We start from the raw sequence: 6,524 nt of genomic DNA on the forward strand, positions 1-6,524 counted from the left end.
TATCACCTCAATAATCTTACTTGTGATGATAATTGAGGAATTAGTAACCGGATCACTCAGAGTATTTGACCACCTGGATCGGGGTAATTGAAGTTCGAGTTAGTATTGTTTTGGTGATAATATTTTTTGTGATTATGAGTATTGAGAGTTGATTCCAAAGAAACTGTGGAGTGTCATGTAGTTTGATACTACTTTGTTGTGATTTTTCAAATTGCAATTTGTTATCAACTTATTGAAGTTGCCAATTTACTGATTTATACACACAGGAAAACCTAAACGTAAATTACGTCTTGATAAACGTAATTTACCCTTAACGTCGATATTATGTCTGGTGGCTTTTTTTCCGTTATGAATGTTCCGGAATTTAGGCTTTAAAGAAGCGTTTTAAGGTCGAAAGGAAAACGTAAATTACGCATAAACAAAGCGTATTTTATGTTTATCAAAGCGTAAATTACGTCTAAACGAAGCGTGTTTTACGTTTAGCAAAACGTAAATTATGCGTACACTGGTAAAAAAAATGAAATTTCATGGACAGTTGACTACCTATTTTCAGGACAGTGACACTGAATGCGATTCAGGGGGAAAAATCATGAAATTTCAGTTTTCACAGAAAATTCAGTGAAATTCCAGAATTTTAAGGGGCATAAAAAAAAGAATTCCTTAATTTATTTGAATCTCCAATCTAATAAGAATATCCAGTGTTAAGGGGAGACTTCTATGAGTTTTAAAAGTCGCGGGCTATTGGAATGAGATTTCTCATACATTGAAGATCGATTATACATATCTAAAAACGGATAATTAGTGCAAAAAAAAAAAGACTTGTTTATTATTCGTTTACCCCGCAAACGCTTAAAATGTTGAAAATAGTCCAGGGCCTCCAATGTTTGATTTACAGAGTTTTGTTTTCAAAGTTTTTGACAAAATGTGTACAATAACAATTACGAATTAGTTTTTTAAAATTCAACTTCTACACAGCTAATTTCGATATTATTTTAATAAAAAAATTGCTCCATTCATATAGGATTGCGTGAAAACTATTTCTGAAAGAATCGAGAATTTTTTTAAAATATTTTAAGGATAATTTTTCTGCCTATTTTACATGAACGGCGCAAATTTTTATAGTAAAGAAAACGAAATTGGCTGTGTAGGAGTCAAATTAAAAAAAAAAATTCATAATTGTTATTGTACACATTTTTTTTTAATTTTGAAAAACTAGTAGGCGACTGCAGCCATGCGGCTGTACATATTCCACTGAGTAGGGCGTCTATTCTTTTCTCGCCATCAATATATTGATTGCGGGCTTCCGAATGGATGCGTTTTATAGTAAATGTCTAGCTAGAATATGTTTATTATTTTGTTCTTCTATATGTTTAGTATCGCAGTTGTTAGGCGGTTTATTGATGGAATTTTTCTGTTCATTTATTGAAGAAGGTTTGTGTAGGTGTATAGTGTTTATGTTCACTTTCCATTTTGATAAATGTTTTCTATCCATTATTTTTTTTCGTTCTCATAAATTCCTACTACACTGTTAAAAATTTTCGTCTGAATTTTTCGTGTCAAATCCTGGAAATTTTAAACAATTGAATTTTCCACTGAAATTTCAGGAAATCTTGACATTGAAAAATCAAGTATTTCATCGATTTCTTAACCGAATCATGAGAAAATTACTGGATTACTTCATTTTTCAATTCCTTTATTCCATGAAAACTGGGAAAATCAAGAAAACTGAGGGAAAATTTGGAAATTCAGGTCATTTTGTTCCTGAATATTCATGTTTTATTGGAAATTCAATGAAGTTGTGAAGTTTTCATTTCACTTTCGCTAAAAATTCATGAATTTTCCTGAATTCTACCTAAAACTTGAAATTTCATAACCTTTTTCGTCCTAAATTAAACTCAATGTCACTCTCATAAAAATTGCTACCAGATTTTCCATGAAATTTAAATTGTTTTCTAACAGTGTATATTAATTTGTTTCCCCATTGAGGTTTTCTCCAGTCATCCTCGCTGCATCTCTTGTTTTCCAGAGCTTCTGTTTTTCTGCACCTCTCATGAGTCTTTGTCGTTTCATTTCATTTTCTTCCATATCACTTTTTTTTTCAAAGTTGAATATCTCCGAAACTAATTGACCGATTGAGCCCATCTTCCATACCGGTCCTTGCAATAATCAGAGACAGCTTCATGCCAAATTTCAGGTCAATATAAACGGGTATATATATTTTGATTAACTGAGATAGAGAACCTCAAGTCGAATATTCTGAAAAAAAAATCATTGAGATCGGTTGACTCGTTATTCAGATATTCAAGACAGTAGGTTTACATACAAAGTTGAATATCTCCGAAACTAATTGACAGATTGAACTCATCTTCCACACCGATCCTTGCGATGATAGGAGATAGTCTCATGCCAAATTTCAAATCGATATCTCAATTTTTACTCAAGTTAGAGCGCGAAAAAGGATTTCAAGTCAAAAACAGAAAAAGCCAAATACTTCAAAAACTTTTTATGAACGGGTATATATATTTTGATTGATTTAGATAGAGGACATCATGCTGAATATTTTGAAAAAAAAATATTGAAATTGGTTGGGTATTTTCCGAGATATTTGCGAGAAAAGGTTAAAAAACGAATGGCTATTGCTCAAAAACTAATTGACGGATCAAGCTGAAGTTTGGCTCGGAGTTAGTTTCAAAATATAGCAATTAACTGAAAAAATTTTAAACTTTTTGGAATGATTTTTCCCGTTTAATTATCAAATTTATGACAAAATGACCACCGACTGGACCGTGTCACGCACAGGCATGGTCCCCAAACTTCGTATTTTTATGTTTCAGACCATTCTGCATCATTTCCAAGCCAAATTAGAAAATGTGAAAATCGAACGATTGCAATGCTTCCATTCGGAAGCAAAAAACATCTGTAGCTCAAAAATTGGAGGCCCTGGATTATTTTCAACATTTTAAAAATCTGCGCGGCAAATGAACAATAAACAATTTTTTTTTGCACTAATTATCCGTTTTTAGACATGTATAATCGATCTTCAATGCATGAGAAATCTCACTCCAATATCCCACGACTTTAAAAAATCATAGTAGTTTCCGCAAGTAATACCACGAGAGCTTCAAAATTATCGAAAAATTCCCGATAGGTTCATTGCAAACAAACGAAGAAGTCAAGTTTTTCAGGTTAAAAAATCACGAGTGCGAAGAACGAGTAATTTTTCCTGAAAAATGTGAAGACTTTGTTTGTGTGCAGGGAGCCTTGAGGGAATTACCTGATTAATTTTGAAGCTCGAGTAGTATTCGGGAGGGAATTCTATTTCGCGCCTCTTCCTCGGATCACTAGTAGTACCCTTATTTCTACAGATGCCATAAGTTAAAAGTCCCCAAAAAAATTTTTCCCCACGTCACTCCACACTGGTTGTGTGGTACTACGCCATTCCTTTTTTTGTGCAGAAGTGTCAACAGGTTAAAATTAATTGTCCGCTAAAATAATGAGAAAAAGACGTTACAGTCCAGATTTTGATGACGAAAGTCGTTGGAAGAAACTTTTCCCTCGCCTCGAGAGAAAATTAGAAAAGAAACGTTCTCGTAAACATCGCAGACACCGTAAGTAATTGCGTAGAATTTTCCCTTTTGTTTTAGGTTAGAAGTGGCATCGTGAATAGAATATGTGGCAACTAGAGAAGCCTCTAGTCCCCACGATGAGTTCAAAAGGGATAAAATAAACAAACAGAGGGACAAGAGTCTCTGATTCTCAGATCGATCTGAGAATAACTTGGACACGAATTCATGAGTTTTTTTCTGTTTGGAGTCGCTGGTAATCACTCCTGGACAAGAGTCCTGGGTTTGATTAGGCCTTGCGTGACGTTATTCTCGTTGGATTCCAGGTGAGAGATCTTCCAGCTCTGGTAGTGCATCGGACTCGCGATTTTCTGACTCGTCAACTTTCGTCAAGCCTTCACTCGAGGACTTCTCGTTGATCCAGAAGTCGACACCGATCGAGGAATAGTATCAGAACTCCGTAATGAAACAACAGTAGAGTTCGATCTAGGGACTCCAGTCTTCACAGAGGTGACACTGGACATCATTCAAGAGAACGTAACCTCTCCGAGGAGTCTCCAAGGAATGCCAACGTCCCAGCTACCTCGACATGTAGGGAAACCTCTCAGGTTACAAGTGAGGTAAAAACAGAAGAGATTAGTCCACTCGACCCTGAGATGTCTGAATTATTAGGAAAACGCTTGGACCCGGATAATCCTTTGGGCCCAGCTATCAATACAAATATTGCTATTCGTTAGGGGGAAATTCTCTCTAAAGGATTCCCTAAAGAGGAACAAAAGAAAATTATTAAAAAATATTCCACACGAGAGCATTGTAAGGAACTTAATGCCCTCCGACTAAATGCAGGAATCAAGGCGTCACTGCCTGAGGAGGCATTGAGTAGGGATGCTAGAATTGTCAGCAAACAGACAAAATTTTCAATATGTTTGTCAGCCCTTGGTCAAGCCTTGAACTCCATGGTGATTCTTAAGAAAGATGAACCCCTTGAGCCCGAAGCAAAGAAATCTTGCGTGGGTCTAATCAGTGACGCATGTCGTTTACTGCTTGAAGTCCAGAGGGAGGAATCCCAAAGCAAAAGAGCATTAATCCTAACCAATCTGAACCCGACCCTGAAGGACGCACTTAACGAAGTAAAAATAGGAGAATTACTCTTCGACAAGGAGCTAAATAACATCATCAAAACCTCCAAGTGTCTAGAAAAAACCAGTTATGATTTTTAAAAACCGAAAAAAACTCCAAATGACGACTTCTCAAAAAACGCCAAACGCCCGCTCTAACCCCCTGTGAAGAAGCAGCAGAACAGGTCGAGCGGGCACACGAATTTGGGGCCTCGGGAGAAGAAGACCCCACAGAGACCTCGGTCCAGGTACTCCTCCAGGAGAGATCATCCCTACCGCAGGAGGAAATAGGTCATTTAAGTAATTATGCCGGTAGATTGAGAGAATTTTTTGAGGCCTGGTCTTCTTTATCTGAGGATGAAACGATCAGAGGATGGATATCTGGATATTAAATTCCCTTCGATTCGTAACCACAACAATTCTCCCTCCCTGAAGAGCGAGATTGGTCTCCAGATGAACTCTCAGAGATACACATGTTATTGTTGTAGTCGCAAGAGAAAGGGGCAATAAAAACATGCGAGCCATCTCAGAATCAGTTCATTTCGGCTATTTTTCTTGTACCTAAGCCTGATAGATCCTCTCGCCTCATTCTAAACTTGAAGAGTCTCAATAAATTCATCACTACAGAGCACTTCAAACTAGAGGACTTAGGTACTGCCAGGGATTTAATGTCTCCTGATTGTCACATGGTAACAATCGACCTTAAGGACGCCTATTATATGGTTTCCATCCATGAACATGACCGCAAATATCTTAGATTCTGTTTTCAAGGGAACCTATATGAGTTCACTTGTCTCCCTTTTGGACTTAATACTGCTCCTTACGTATTTACTAAAATCATGAAACCAGTATTATCTCAATTGAGGATGCATGGTGTTGAGGTAGTCATATATCTCGATGACATTTTCATTGTAGGAGAATCATACGAGAGTTGTGAAATTTTTGTCTAAGAAGCTCTCAATTTACTCATCAAACTTGGTTTTTTAATTAATTATGAAGAGCTCGCCTGTGCCAAGTAAACAGTGTAGATTTTTGGGTTTTATTCTCAATTCCAAAAAAATTCTAATTTTGTTACCTATTGATAAAAGAATAGAAGCCAGAGAACTGATTACAAGATTCCATTCTCGAACTTATTGTCGAATTCGGGAATTATCTTCTTATCGGAACCTTAGGATCCTATTGTCATGCCTTTCGGTATCGTGGGGTGTACCTCAAAGATCTTGAGAGAGAAAAGTATCTAGCGCTAGAAAGACTAAATAATAACTTCAAGGCTAGGATGCAATTACCTGCAACCCTGAATGAGGACCTCAATTGGTGGTTGCTTAACATAGATTCTCTTGGTAATCCTATCAATGATTTTAAATACGAATTAGAAATTCACTCGGATGCTTCTGGTTCGGGATGGGGTGCATTTGCTGAGTAACAGAGGGCACACGGGTTCTGGAACCTTGAAGAGCGAGGTCATCACATAAATTACTTAGAATTGCTTTCAGCCTTTTTGGCTCTGAAATGCTTTGCAAAGGATCTTCAGAATTGCAATATCCTCTTGGGCATCGACAATACCACTGCTATCTCTTATATTAATCGTATGGAAGGTATTCAGATCCTGAACCTCAGCAAGTTAGCAAAAGAGATCTGGCAGTGGTGCGAGAGGCGTAATCTCTGGATTTTGACCTCATACATCAGCTCAACTGATAACAGCATTGCTGATTATGAGTCAAGACGTTTAGAACAAGAAACAGAGTTTAGTCTTGCTCCTTATGCGTTCGAAGAAATTTGTCGGTCTTTCGGTTGCCCAAAAATAGATTGTAAGGATATTTTCCCGGGTTGTTCACCCAGGAAA

General features: G+C 36.9%; 1 pseudogene; it reads left to right on the forward strand.

The window, feature by feature from the left end:
- Positions 1 to 4,972, forward strand: part of LOC107045784 — a 60,597-nt pseudogene extending 55,625 nt beyond the window's left edge.
- The last annotated feature ends 1,552 nt before the right edge of the window (positions 4,973 to 6,524 follow it).

Source organism: Diachasma alloeum, unplaced genomic scaffold (assembly GCF_001412515.2).
Source record: "Diachasma alloeum isolate Michigan unplaced genomic scaffold, Dall2.0 Dall_scaffold_01080, whole genome shotgun sequence".
NCBI lineage: Eukaryota > Metazoa > Arthropoda > Insecta > Hymenoptera > Braconidae > Diachasma > Diachasma alloeum.